The sequence below is a fragment of the Ranitomeya variabilis genome, chromosome 1 (assembly GCF_051348905.1).
Source record: "Ranitomeya variabilis isolate aRanVar5 chromosome 1, aRanVar5.hap1, whole genome shotgun sequence".
In the NCBI taxonomy this organism is placed as follows: Eukaryota; Metazoa; Chordata; class Amphibia; order Anura; family Dendrobatidae; genus Ranitomeya; species Ranitomeya variabilis.
Window position 1 is genome coordinate 793,860,056 of NC_135232.1, and position 15,175 is coordinate 793,875,230.

General features: G+C 45.2%; 1 protein-coding gene across 2 annotated transcripts in view; it reads left to right on the plus strand.

The window, feature by feature from the left end:
• Nucleotides 1-9,680: 9,680 nt before the first annotated feature.
• The window catches only part of ACSBG2 (acyl-CoA synthetase bubblegum family member 2), a 170,200-nt gene continuing 164,705 nt past the window's right edge, over nucleotides 9,681-15,175 (plus strand). The window contains exons 1-2 of one of the 2 annotated variants that reach the window (XM_077273417.1): nucleotides 9,681-9,836; nucleotides 9,924-10,074. The gene's annotated coding sequence lies outside the window, so the exon portion shown is untranslated. Of the gene's footprint in view, nucleotides 9,837-9,923; nucleotides 10,075-15,175 lie in introns of those variants that run through there. The other variant, XM_077273426.1, reaches the window with a different exon arrangement.

Below are 15,175 nucleotides of genomic sequence, written 5' to 3' on the forward strand. Positions count from 1 at the left end.
CAGAGGGACCCAATTCGTGTCTAGATTTTGGCGGGCATTCTGTGCTAGGATGGGCATAGATTTATCTTTTTCGTCCGCTTTCCATCCTCAGACGAATGGCCAGACTGAGCGGATTAATCAGACCCTGGAGACATATCTGAGGTGTTTTGTGTCTGCTGACCAGGATGATTGGGTTGCTTTTTTGCCATTGGCGGAGTTCGCTCTCAATAATCGGGCCAGCTCTGCCACTTTGGTGTCCCCGTTTTTCTGTAATTCGGGGTTTCATCCTCGATTTTCCTCTGGTCAGGTGGAATCTTCGGATTGTCCTGGAGTGGATGCTGTGGTGGAGAGATTGCATCAGATCTGGGGGCAGGTGGTGGACAATTTGAGGTTGTCCCAGGAGAAGACTCAGCTTTTTGCTAACCGCCGTCGTCGTGTTGGTCCTCGTCTTCGTGTTGGGGACTTGGTGTGGTTGTCTTCTCGTTTTGTCCCTATGAGGGTCTCTTCTCCTAAGTTTAAGCCTCGGTTCATCGGCCCGTATAAGATATTGGAGATTCTTAACCCTGTTTCCTTCCGTTTGGACCTCCCTGCATCCTTTTCTATTCATAACGTTTTTCATCGGTCATTATTGCGCAGGTATGAGGTACCGGTTGTGCCTTCCGTTGAGCCTCCTGCTCCGGTGTTGGTTGAGGGTGAGTTGGAGTACGTTGTGGAGAAAATCTTAGACTCTCGTGTTTCCAGACGGAGACTCCAGTATCTGGTCAAGTGGAAGGGATACGGCCAGGAGGATAATTCTTGGGTGAATGCATCTGATGTTCATGCCTCTGATCTGGTTCGTACCTTTCATAGGGCCCATCCTGATGGCCCTGGTGGTTCTGGTGAGGGTTCGGTGCCCCCTCCTTGAGGGGGGGGTACTGTTGTGAATCTGGATTCTGGGCTCCCCCGGTGGCTACTGGTGGAATTGAACTGGTGTCTTCATCTTCTCTGTTCACCTGTTCCCATCAAGATGTGGGAGTCGCTATATAACCTTGCTGCTCTGTTAGTTGCTTGCCGGTCAACAATGTTATCAGAAGCCTCTCTGTGCTTGTTCCTGCTCCTAGACAACTACTAGATAAGTTGGACTCTTGTCCATGTTTGTTTTTGCATTTTTGTTCCAGTTCACAGCTGTAGCTTCGTTACTGTGTCTGGAAAGCTCTTGTGAACAGGAATTGCCACTCTGGTGTTATGAGTTAATGCCAGAGTTTTAAAGTAATTTCTGGATGGTGTTTTGATAGAGTTTTTTAGCTGACCATGAAAGTGTCCTTTCTGTCTTCTGCTATGTAGTAAGTGGACCTCAAATTTGCTAAACCTATTTTCATACTACGTTTGTTATTTCATCTTGATTCACCGCCAATACATGTGGGGGGCCTCTGTCTCCTTTCGGGGTATTTCTCTAGAGGTGAGCTAGGACTAATATTTTCCTCTGCTAGCTTTATTTAGTCCTCCGGCTGGTGCTGGGCATCTAGAATCAACGTAGGCATGCTACCCGGCCACTGCTAGTTGTGCGTTAGGTTTAGTTCATGGTCAGCTCAGTTTCCATCTTCCAAGAGCTAGTTCCTATATATGCTGATGCTATGATCTCTTGCCATTGAGATCATGACACTCCTCCCCTTCTTCCAAGAACCACAACTTTTTCATATCTCAGTCTACATAGCCATACGCTTGATTTTTGCAGGACATGTTTCGGTTTTGAATGACACAATTTGTTTTACTATTCAATGTACTGGCAGACAGGCAAAAAATTCCAAGTTCAAAGAAATTGTGCAAAAAAAACACAGTTCCACTTTGTTAGAGCAGTATGATTACGGTGATAAAAAAAAAATCAAACAATTTTTGGTAAGTGAAAAAAAGTTTGATAATTTCTCAATTTTTTTGAGACCGAAGCGTTCTCTCTTTTTAGTCATTGGAGCTGTTGGAGGGCTTATTTTTGCATGGCAAACTAATGTTTTTGATTACCGTATATACTCGAGTATAAGCCGACCCGAGTATAAGCCGACCCCCCTAATTTTGCCACAAAAAACTGGTAAAACGTAATGACTCGAGTATAAGCCTAGGGTGGAAAATGCAGCAGCTACCGGTAAATTTCAAAAATAAAAATAGGTACCAATAAAAGTAAAATTAATTGAGATATCAGTAGGTTAAGTGTTTTTGAATATCCATATTGAATCAGGAGCCCCATATAATGCTCCATACAGTTCATGATGGGCCCCATAAGATGCTCCATATTAAAATATGCCCCATATAATGCTGCACAAAGGTTAATAATGGCCCCATATGATGCTCCATAAAGATATTTGCCCCATATAGTGCTGCACAAACGTTGATTATGGCCCCATAAGATGCTTCATAGAGATATTTGCCCCATATAGTGCTGCACAAACGTTGATTATGGCCCCATAAGATGCTCCATAAAGATATTTGCCCCATATAATTCTGCACAAACGTTGATTATGGCCCCATAAGATGCTCCATAAAGATAATTGCCCCATATAATGCTGCACAAACGTTGATTATGCCCCTAAGATGCTCCATAGAGATATTTGCCCCATATAGTGCTGCACAAATGTTGATTATGGCCCTATAAGATGCTTCATAGAGATATTTGCCCCATATAGTGTTGCACAAATATTGATTATGGCCCCATAAGATGCTCCATAAAGATATTTGCCCCATATAGTGCTCCACAAATGCTGAATATGGCCCCATAAGATGCTCCATAGAGATATTTGCCCCATATACTGTTGCTGCGATTAAAAAAAAATCACATACCTCTCGTCGCTCAGGCCCCCGGCACTTGCAATACTCACCGGTCCTCATTCCGGCGTCGCTGTGTCTTCCGCGTCCTCTGCACTAACGTTCAGGCAGAGGGGGCGCACTAACCACGTCATCGCGCCCACTGACCTGAGTGTCACTGCAGAGGACGCGGAAGACGGAGCGGCGCCGGAACCAGGAGAGGTGAATATCGCGCAGTGCTCCCCCTCCCCATTATACTCACCTGCTCCTGGCACGGATCCTGCATCTCCGGTCTCTGACAGCTTCTTTCAGCGTTGAGCGGTCACCGTTACCGCTCATTACAGTAATGAATATGCGGCTCCATCCCTATGGGAGTGGAGTCGGGTCCATATTCATTACTGTAATGAGCGGTACCATGTGACCGCTCAACGCTGGAAGAAGCTGTCAGCGCCCAGAGATGCAGGGACCTCGCCAGGAGCAGGTGAGTATGTCACAGCCGCCGCTCCCCCTCCCCCCGCCGACCCCCTGGGACAATGACTCGAGTATAAGCCGAGAGGGGCACTTTCAGTCTAAAAAAATGGGCTGAAAATCTCGGCTTATACTCGAGTATATACAGTATACCATTTTTTTGAAAGATACAGTGTTTTGATCACTTTAAGGTGACATTCACACTTTCAGTATTTCACATCAGTATTTGTAAGCCAAAACAAGGAGTGGAACAATCAGAGGAAAAGTATAAGGCCGGGATCACACATATGCAAGATACGGCCGAGTCTCGCAGGTGAAAACCCTCCTCTGGCGCCGGCACTCTGGAGCGGAGCGTGTTGCTATATGTATTGCTGTGCGGCTGCACACTCCGCTCCAGAGTGCCGGTGCCAGAGCTGGGTTTTCACCTGCGAGACTCAGCCGTATCTCGCATATGTGTGATCCCGGCCTAATAGAAACACGTCACCTCTTCATCATTTATTACCCACTCCTGGTTTTGACTTACAAATACCGAGATAAAAAGACACTCAATGTGTGCACGTGGCCAAAGAGTATAATTGGAGGTGGAATGATTATGAAAGTTGATTATGGCTAGGTCAAAGGGATTGTGAGGGGGGATGGGGAAGCTGCTTGGAGGTTGCAGCTCATTTACTAAAACCACCCACTCCTGGTTTTGGCTTACAAATACTGATGGAAAATACTGACCAAATACTGAATGTGTAAACATGGCCTTAACTGCATCCTTTTGGCAGGAGTTGCGGCAACAGTAGAAAAAAAAAATAATTTCTTGTGTATCAATTTTTGAATTTCTTTTTATGGCATTTGCAGGTTGCTTAATTTAACATTTTGATAGATCAAACTTTTACAGACGCGGCGATACTATATATCTTATTTCATTTTAATGGCAAAAAATGAACATATACGGTACATTTCTGTGTGACGTGCTGTTCTTATGTTCAGTCTTTTGAACGCAAGATACGAAATAGTTAAAGAGAAACTGTTACGTGAAAAAAATGCGATTAACCTACAGATATGGGGTTAATCTGCAGGTTAAAGGGACTCTGTCACCTGAATTTGGCGGGCTATGTAAATGCCCTGTGTCCGGTCCGATGTTTCTTCTTTTTGCCTCCACCCCATCCTTCCCCGCTGTCCACAATATTTTACAGAATTGGAGTAGGTGTCCTCCATACTTCGTGCGTGCACAATACAATCTTGTCTCGCGCATGCACAGTATGCTTTGCCCATCTGTGGGCAAAGCCGAAAAGCATTACTGCGCATGCGCCAGCGCACTATGTTCCGGAAGTATTTCTCTGTGTTCCGGGACATAGTGCGCCGGCGCATGCGCAGTAATGCTTTTCGGCTTTGCCCGCAGATGGGCAAAGCATACTACACGTACGCGATAAAAGATTGCATTGCACACGCGCGAAGTATGGAGAACACCTACTCCAATTCCGGAAAATATTGCGGACAGCGAGGAACGATGGGGTGGAGGCAAAAAAAACCCACTGCCCGTCGGACCGGACACAGGGCATTTACATAGCCCGCTAAATTCAGGTGACGGAGTCCCTTTAATAGTGTTCTGAACCTACCCAGCGCCTGCACTTAGCCCCCTGGGAGGAAATGAACTTCATTCCTCCCGGTAGCTAGGTTTCAGTCAGTGGGTGGCACCGATGCAGGATCAGACACCACCCAGTGTATAGAGAGCGGCTATAACCGCGCCCAGGGTCACACATTTGCGAGTGCAATGCAAGAAACGCACGTAAGTCTCTCACCTCAATACCTGGCACTGCTGCCGATGGTTCGGACCGGAGTGTTCAGCTGCATAGAAATACATGCAGCCGCACACTCTGGTCCCGAGTGGCAGGTATTGATGAGCGAGTTTCTCGCATTGCACTCGCAAGTGTGACCCAGGCCTTAACCTGGAGATTAACCCAATATCTGCAAGTTAATAGCATCTTGGATGTGACAGGTTCCATTTAAATGAAGGGATCTGATTATACTTCAGCTTGGAAGCCACTCGCTAATTAAAGGGAACCTGTCACCCCTCTCAGGCGTTTGTAACTTAAAAGAGCCACCTTGTGCAGCAGAAATGCTGCATTCTGACGGTGAAGGTGGCTCTTTTAGTTATGATGCCTGCACATGCTGAAATAACCGTTTATAAAATGTGCCCCCACATACCCTGAAATCGTCCCGGGGGCGGGACTTTCCTTCCTAATTAGACGCAGCACAGCCGTCACTCCGGGCCTGTGCGCGCCAGCGCCGCCTCCTCTTGCAGCATTATTTTCCCCGGCACCTGCGCATTACGGTTTTTTTTCAGGCGTGCGCAGTTGCGCTGCCCCGTTGTACTTACAGCACAGGCGCCAGGGACGATAATGCAGCAAGAGGAGGCGGCACCCGGTGCGCACAGGTCCAGAGTGACAGCTGTGCTGCGTCTGATTAGGAAGGAAAGTCCCACCTCCGGGAACATTTCAGGGTAAGAGGGGGCACATTTTATAAACATTTATTTCAGCATGTGCAGGCATCATAACTAAAAGAGCCACCTTGTCAGAATGCAGCATTTGTGCTGCACAAGGTGGCTCTTTTAGTTACAAACGCCTGAGGGGGGTATTCCTTTAATACAAGTTAAAAAAAACAAAACAAACAAAAAACACCAGTAGCCAGACACTGTAAGGGCTGTCCCACACGTCCAGATAATTCCGGTACCGGAAAAAATCGGTACCGGAGTTATCCGTGTCCGTGTGCCCGTGAGCTCACGTAGGCCATACGTGCGGCACACGTGTGCCGCGTGGGTACCACACGGAGCGTGTGGTACCCACGCGTGTGGTACACTGCATCGTGCTGAAGCCGCGATTCATATCTTCTGTGCAGCAGCGTTTGCTGCATAGAAGATATGAATAATAGTGTTTAAAAGAAAGATCTATGTGTCCGCTGCCCCCCCACCCCCTGTGCGCCCCCCCGCTGTTCTGAAAATACTCACCCGCTTCCCTCGTTGGCTGTCGCTGCTTCCTGGTCTGACCGCGCCTTCTACTGTATGCGGTCACGTGGGGCCGCTCATTTACAGTCATGAATAGGCGGCTCCACCCCTATGGGAGGTGGAGCCACCTATTCATGACTCTAATCGGCGGCCCCACGTGACCGCATACAGTAGAAGGGGTGGCCAGCACAGAACACTGCGAGGGAGGCGGGTGAGTATTTTCAGAACAGCGGGGGGGCGCACAGGGGGTGGGAGGGCGGCGGACACATAGATCTTTCTTTTAAACACTATTATTCATATCTTCTATGCAGCAAACGCTGCTGCAGAGAAAATATGAATGGCGGCTTCAGCACCATGTGGGGGGGACAGCGCTTACTGTAGCGCTGTCTCCTGCACGCCACACGGACTGCACATGGAGAAGGTCCGTGTGTGGTCCGTGTTTTACATGGACCCATTGACTTTAATGGGTCCGTGTAATACGTGCACTCCCACGAACACTGACATGTCTCCGTGTTTGGCACACGGAGACACGGTCCGCAAAAAATCAATGACATCTGCACAGATGCATTGATTTTAATGGGTCTACGTGTGTCAGTGGCTCCGGTACGTGAGGAAACTGTCACCTCACGTACCGGAGCCACTGACGTGTGAAACCGGCCTAAGGGTGTGGGTGTGTGCACACGTATTTTGGAGCTCTGCGGATCTTTCTGGCAGCGATTTGTGAAATCCGCATGTAAAAGGCACTGCGTTTTACCTGCAGATTTCCTGCGGAATTACTGCCGATTTATTGCAGAATTAGTACGGATTCCACTGCGGTTTTACACCTGCGGAAGCCTATTGAGGAGCAGGTGTAAACCGCAGTGGAATCCGCACAAAGAATTGACATGCTGCGGAATATAAACCGCTGTGTTTCCGCGCGTTTTTTTCCGCAGCATGGGTACTGCGGATTGTGTTTCCCATAGGTTTACATTGTACTGTAAACGCATGGGAAACTGCGGCGGAACCGCTGCGGATCCGCAGCAAAATCCGCAGTGTGTGCACATAGCCTTAAAAGAGGTTCTAGGAAAAACTAAAAATGATTAAAAAAAAGTTTATAGAAGCTCAGCTCCCTAGCATGCATCGAATAGGGGAGCCCTAGCTGATGTATCAGGTGGTCAGGAAAGTCTTAGGGTATGTGCACACGTTGCGGATTTGCTGCGGATCAGCAGCGTTTTTTGAGGTGCAGAAACGCTGCAGATCCGCAATTGATTTACAGTACAATGTAAATCAATGGAAAAAAATAATGCTGTGCACACTTTGCGGAAAATCCGCTGCGGAAATGCTGCGGTTTAAAAGAAATAGCATGTCAATTCTTTTTTTGTGAATCTGCAGCGTTTTTGTAACCACTCCATTATAGAAAACCGCAGGGGTAAAAACCGCAGCAAATCCGCAAGAAAACCGCAGCAAAAATGCACAAAAAAACGCAGGTGTTTTTTCTGCCAGGAGAGGCAGAATCCGCACCAGAAATTCCTAAGCCTAATCCGCAACGTGTGCACATAGCCTTAATCTGATTATGCTTGTTTGATTATGCTTGCTCATCAGGTGAAATGATCTTTTCGTGTGTACAATCCATTACAGTTCGCTCAGTGCACATCATTTAGGCCATGTGCACACGTTCAGTATTTTTTGCGTTTTTTTTGCGTTTTTTCGCTATAAAAAAAGTGATAAAAACGCGAAAAAAACACTTACATATGCCTCCCATTATTTCCAGTGTATTCCGCATATCTTGTGCAAATGTTGCACTTTTTTCCGCGAAAAAATCGCATCGCGGAAAAAAAGCAACATGTTCATTAAATTTGCGGAATTGCGGGGATTCCGCACAACTAGGAATGCATTGATTTGCTTACTTTCCGCATGTGGCTATGCCCACCATGCGGGAAGTAAGCAGATCATGTGCGGTTGGTACCCAGGGTGGAGGAGAGGAGACTCTCCTCTACGGACTGGGCACCATATAATTGGTAAAAAAAAAGAATTAAAATAAAAAATAGTCATATACTCACCTTCGATGGCCCCCCGGAGTCTTCCCGCCTCTCAGGTGCACGCTGCCACTTCGGTTCCTATAGCTGGTGTGTGTGAAGGATCTGCGATGACGTCGCGGTCACGTGACCGCGACGTCATCGAGGGTCCTGCACACACCATCTATAGGAACGGACGCCGCTGAGGAGATCGGCTGTCTGCAGAAGGTGAGTATAACCATTTTTTTAAATTATTTTTAACATTCTATCTTTTACTATTGATGCTGCATAGGCTGCATCTATAGTAAAAAGTTGGTCACACTTGTCAAACACTATGTTTGACAAGTGTGACCAACCTGTCAATCAGTTTTCCAAGCGATGCTACAGATCAATTGGAAAACTTTAGCATTCTGCAAGCTAATTACGCTTGCAAAATGCTAAAAAAAGTGAAAAAAACGTGAAAAAAATGCAAAAAGAAACATGCGGATTTCTTGCAGAAAATTTCCGGTTTTCTTCAGGAAATTTCTGCAAGAAATCCTGACGTGTGCACATACCCTTACTGCCATCTGCCTATATAAATAGGATATTAGACGACTGCGAAACAAGCAGATGATCGCTGGTCGTTTCGTGTCGCTGACTGGTTATCGCAAACGGACTCACTTCCGCATCAGAGCGGGAATAATCGCTAAGGCTACTTTCACACTTCCGTTTTCTGGGGTCCGTCGTGGTGCAGTAAAGAGAGAGAGAGACTTGAAAATCCTTCCGGGCATGCTCAGAAGGGAAAAAATGGATCCGTCGCTGGATTCCAGTGTGTGACGGTCAGTGACGGATCCTGCGTCCCTAGGCTTCCATTATAGCCGACGACGGGCAGCGCAGGATGCGTAGCTGAACGATTTTCCGACGTGCACAAAAAATGTTACAATGAACGTTTTCTCTGTCCGACGGACCGCTATTTTACGACGGATCCAGTGCACGACGGAGGAAACGGATGGCCATCCGTCACAATCCGTCGCTAATACAAGTCCGTGGGAGAAATTTTTTTGCAGGATCCTGCATTCTCAAAAACTGACGGATTGTGACGGATCTGAAAAGACGGAAGTGTGAAAGTAGCCTAATGGGTTAACCCTAATACCGCTAATAATAAACCCTAACCGCTAATAATGGGTTCTCTATCACAACCACCCACATCCCTTTTAGGGCCCTCATACGTGACAGATGATAAAACATCTCCCGCCATGGTGGAGCCTGTGGTGGCCATGCACTACACGGAGCCAGGCATGTGAATGGAATATAAAGGAGCTATGGCGCACCTGGCTGCAAACACGCCATGTGTGTGGCGATTGATTTACCACTCTTATTAAACCATAAACTCTACAATTTTTGTTTTCACAATTGCCCTTGTAACGCATTAACCCCCTCCAATATAATCTTTGGAGTGGGCCCACTATTTATGGAGCTTGAGCTGACCAAAGGCCGGCTCTTGTCAGAAAGAGTCCATATCTGCAGGCTTATCAGTGACTGAGGTAGATAATCAGCGCACTATCTGAAGTGCAAGGTTACGTCAGGGGACGCCATTTCTCAGCTAGGACACCTGATGACTGGCTTGTCCCGCCCGCTGTTCAGAGAGGACGGTAAGTGGGTGACGTCACGACTTTCGCTCATTACACAGAAACTCTGCTTCGGTGGCTCACTGCTTTCCCGCTCTTTTTTTTTTACAGCGTGCGCTCCTTTCCACATACACACCACGCTTCCGCGTCAGAGACAGCTGCAGCGTCCTGTCAGCTTGTCCACTTCTCTGCTACCCGCTCCGCCCTCCTCAAATTGGGAGCGCGCTGACCGCAGAGGGCACAGGTGCTGCTGCGCTGACAGGTGAGTGTCCGGCCTGCCATGCAGCCATGACTGCGGCGGGAGCTGTCCGTGTGCGCATCCTTCTAGCCCCAGCTCTGTATTACGTGCATGACTCCATGATTAACACCTCTGTGGTTTTTTTCTTATTTGTTTTATTTTGGACACTTTACACCTCACAGAAAGACTTGACAAAGCAAAAAAAACCTTCAGTTTTTTTCTGCTGGCCCCAAAATGGCACCAACACGCTACTACCCCAAAATGCTGTATTGTTTTACACAGTTTAGGATAAGCTGCTCCTTTTTAAAGGGAACCTGTCACCCCGTTTTTTCGGTATGAGATAAAAATACCGTTAAATAGGGCCTGAGCTGTGCATTACAATAGTGTAGTTTGTGTACCCCGATTTCCCACCTATGCTGCCGAAATACGTTACCGAAGTAGTCGTTTTCGCCTGTCAATCAGGCTGGTCAGGTCAAAAGGGTGTGGTGTCTTCCCCCAGATCTTGCGTAGTTTTCCGTTGGTGGCGTAGTGGTGTGCGCATGTCCAAGGTCCCGAATCCTCTGCCAGGGGTGTGAAAACAACAGCGATGTCCGTTATTCCATTGGTGGTCGGTGGGCGCGGCCATCTTGCTTTGGCCGCAGAATCGGCGCTCTGCTGGCCGCGGCTTCAGGAAAATGGCCACGGGCATCCGCGCGTGCGCAGATGGCTATCGCGGCGGCCATTTTTGTGAAGCCGAGATGCGAATTCTGCTTCACGAAAATGGCCGCCGCGATAGCCATCTGCGCACGCGCGGATGCCCGCGGCCATTTTCCTGAAGCCGCGGCCAGCAGAGCGCCGATTCTGCGGCCAAAGCAAGATGGCCGCGCCCACCGACCACCAATGGAATAACGGACATCGCTGTTGTTTTCACACCCCTGGCAGAGGATTCGGGACCTTGGGCATGCGCACACCACTACGCCACCAACGGAACACTACGCAAGATCTGGGGGAGGACACCACACCCTTTTGACCTGACCAGCCTGATTGACAGGCGAAAACGACTACTTCGGTAACGTATTTCGGCAGCATAGGTGGGAAATCGGGGTACATAAACTACACTATTGTAATGCTCAGCTCAGGCCCTATTTAACAGTATTTTTATCTCATACGGAAAAAACGGGGTGACAGGTTCCCTTTAAATGGGCTTTTTATGGTAACATAGATGTGTGAGGGCTTTTTTTTTTTTTTTTTTTTTTTTTTTTTCCCTTTTCTTTGCAGGGGGAATTGTAGTTTTGAATCTTACCGTTCATTTTATCATAAAATATACTGGAAACTGGTGGTGGGAGTGGATAAAGGGAGGAAAGGCTCCAATTCTGCCGTTCTTTGGGTTTTGTATTTATGGCATTTGTGGTGCGGTTAAAAACAAACGATCTGGCATCAGATGTCCTGGTCGGTGCAGTTACAGCGATGCAACACTTTGTATTTCACAAGTGTTGCCGATTTCTGAAACTTTCTTCTGTCAGTTGGAACTGGTTTTAAATATATAATTTTTTATTTTTTTTTTCTTGTGGGAGTGGGGAACTGCTGTGACTGAAAAGAGGCATTTTAACTTTTTTTTTTTTGTGTGGTAATTTAATTTAAAGTGTCTTTTTAGGTCATTCCATTTCTATTGATCCAAATCCTTATTTTATTTTTTTTTTTTTTTTCCTCCGTATGCGGATAAAGGCACAATAAGGAAAACTGCTACAGGATGGGCCATTGTTAGAAGAAGGGAACCAGGATGGGCACATTGCTACAAGATGAGGACTAGGATGGGAACTTTACTACAAGATGAGGCCCAAAATGGAAAAAGAATAGTCAGCTCACCTGAGTATAAGCTTTTCCTCATCTGTTTCTGCACAGAAAAGGGTTGAGCAGCCGGTTCAAACTGAAAAAATAGATGATGTATCCAGCAGGAACAATAGCTAAAAATCCAATTTTTATTCATCAATAGTAAAAAAGGGTTATTCTTACGGAAAACCACATGAAAAATATGAATAAATCACAGCATTATGCACATATCTGTGTTTTACCAACTCGTTTCGACAAAAGTCTTAATCATGGCATGCATAGAGTGAGACAGGATGAATCTTATACTTTACTCTTAGAAGTCATCACAGCTGATTTAGCTTCGATTGATTCCCCTTTAATTGACGCCCTATGCTAGCTGTTCCAATTTATGCTTAGATTTAAAACCAAAACCAAATTACAATATACCATATTCAAACTAAGTAGTCACCTATTGATTAAAAACAAAGAAAAGTGTATAAAAGCATGACTGAAGAAAAACATTGTTTAATAACAACATTTAATATTGCAGAATCAAATCCTGTCTATGATTCAGACCATGCAGATTTCCAAGGTGAAGATCCAGAAGGATTCCCTATTCAGTAGTTTCCTTCTGTGATCTCCACCTCCATACGGTTTATATACTTTTTCTATTGCGCAGAATGGAAATCAAGTTGTATTTCCCTTATGGACATTAGCAAAATGTTTTGATACGGAGTAAGATGAAACAGCTGCTGAATTGGGTACCCACATCAGACAAATGTTGGCGAATTCTTGTTTTTAAGGTACAGGTTGTACACCCCACATATTACAGCTTGAAAGTGGTGCATTCAATCAAATATACCACATAGGTGTCATTACAATTCATAAAATGTTTGATGCAAAATTCTTTTAAACTGTTGTGATTGAAATATATTCGACTTTGAAACAAATTCACATACTAGACATCGTTGGTCTCCACACTTAAAAAATCCTGTAAGATTCAGCAAAGTATTTTTTTCCTATTTTTAGTATTATTATTAAACAATCTTGGCGATAGAATAGAGCCTAAGGTAGGGGCTTTTTTGGCCACATATCGTATGTCTTTTGAAATTATGCATTTTAGTTTATCTTGATTTAGCATAGGGATATATCTTTTTATTATATCAACTATATCTTTGAATTGGGGACTATAATCTGTTGTCCCCATGAAGTATTTTTACTATATTTTCTATTATCCTTAAATAAGTGTTCCTATCCACCCCATCAATTCGGGCTTTTGCTTTATTCAAAGTCCAATTTGTGTGTCGTCTACTAGCAAGTCTATTACAGACTTTTTCCCTTTCCAATTGAAACGTTACTGGGTCTGAACAAATACATTTGGTTCTGATCAACTCCCCATATGGTATAGTATTTTATGTGTGGAGGATGACATGAAGTTGCTGCTAAATATACTGTTACTCGCTGTGGGTTTTTTGTAGGGGGTAATGTGGACTCCAGATTGTCTATCATCAGCAATTTTAGATCTAAAAAATAAATTTTGACTTTATCATAGAAATAAGTAAATTTAAGATTAAAATTGATGTTCAAATATTCAGCAAATTTTACCGCCTCTATCTGCGTGCCTAGCCATATAAACAGCAGGTCATCTATAAATCTACCAAACCATATGATGTTTCTAAAAGTGTTGTAATAATAAATGTTATTATTATACATCTTAAAGCGCCATTAATACCATGGCGCTTTACATGTGAACGGGGCAAATATAGACAAGTACAATAAACATGAGTAAAACAAGGCACACACAAGTAAAGGAGGAGAGAGGACCTGCCCACGAGGGCTCACAGTCTACAGGGAATGGGTGAGGATACACTGAGAGGGATAAGTATGAGATTGTGTAAGTATGTTTCCTCCCATATCGCCATTACCAAATTATCTAGCTTGGGAGAAAATTTAGGTTCCATGCTCACGCCTTTCCTGCGTTCTGCGCTGCTGTCTTCTGGGGAGCATTGGCGTGGTGTCTTCTGGCGGCAAATGAGAAACCAACCTTACAATCGTTAGTAACAGAAACACCAAGCCACATAAGACATTTAAATTTGTAGTAGTAATCTTTGAAAACTTTATTTGGGAAAAAGAATACAGTTGGCTATCGTGTTATGTGGATGGACTTTATCCCTCCATTTCCCGTGATATAGCTAGGACCAGTTTATCATACCATTTAGACAAATTCAGTCTGTAGGATAGTTACAAAAGATTTTTTTATCTCACCAATTTATTGAAACATAACTACTCTAATTTTGATCGCTTTTTTTTTTTTTTCTACAAAACAGGCATGAGCATGGGAGTGATTTTTTTTTTTTTTTTTTTTTTCTCCCATGCTAGCTAATTTGGTAATGGTGAAATGGGAAGAAACATTTAAACAATGATGACCACCCTTTCAGAAATATATGGTTTGGTAGATTTAGACAACTTGCTGTTTATATGGAAAGGCACGCAGATGGAGGCGGTAAAATTTGCCTTCCCTTCCTCCATCAGATGGACCATGGCTGACTCCTCTTTGAGAGGTTCCTCAGCCAACAGCCAGCCCGTGCAATGGGCTCAGGGGGATTGTGTGCATGTCCAATCCTTCCCCCTGTCAAGCAGCCCAGGGTGGAAACTCCCCGGCGGCGAGTCCCTCAGCCCCAGAGACCAGTTGAGCGGACGTGCTCCTGGGTAGAGCAGCTTCCTCCCAATGGGGGGCTCTTGGCTTGGACGCCGGCCGGCAAAACACTGCTATTTCCAGAAGTCGCATGGTGGAGAAGGCCGTTGTGCTTCCGGTGACGTCAGAGCGGGGCGCCGGAACATAAGGTTGGCGTTAGTGATCTGTAGAGGAGGATCTTCACTACTTATTATCATGAACATAAACTGCAGCACAGATTCATCTCGGCTAAAAGTCTAGACCTTAGATAAGGAATAGGACAGACATTTATAGGACATTGCATAACTTTCCCAAATTCTCATGAAAAAAATATTCCCTACAAACTGCATTGGAATACTGTACCCAATTTATTATACATTTTAGGAGTCCATCCATTTTATACAGACTCAGACTCCACAGCCCTGCAGTAAATCAGTCATGTCACACAAAATGGTTAATAAATAACTTTTCCCATGTCTCCTTTACATCAGCACAATTCTTGAAACATTATTTTTAATAGGAAGTTAGAAGGGTTAAGTTGACCAAGGTGACTGTTTTGACTCATTTGCCAGAAACGAGCAGCAGTGGATGTTGCTAAGTGAAAACTGCAAATTTGCCATTGTAGTGCCTGTACATTGTGCCTAGCTCATGGTACTGGAGACA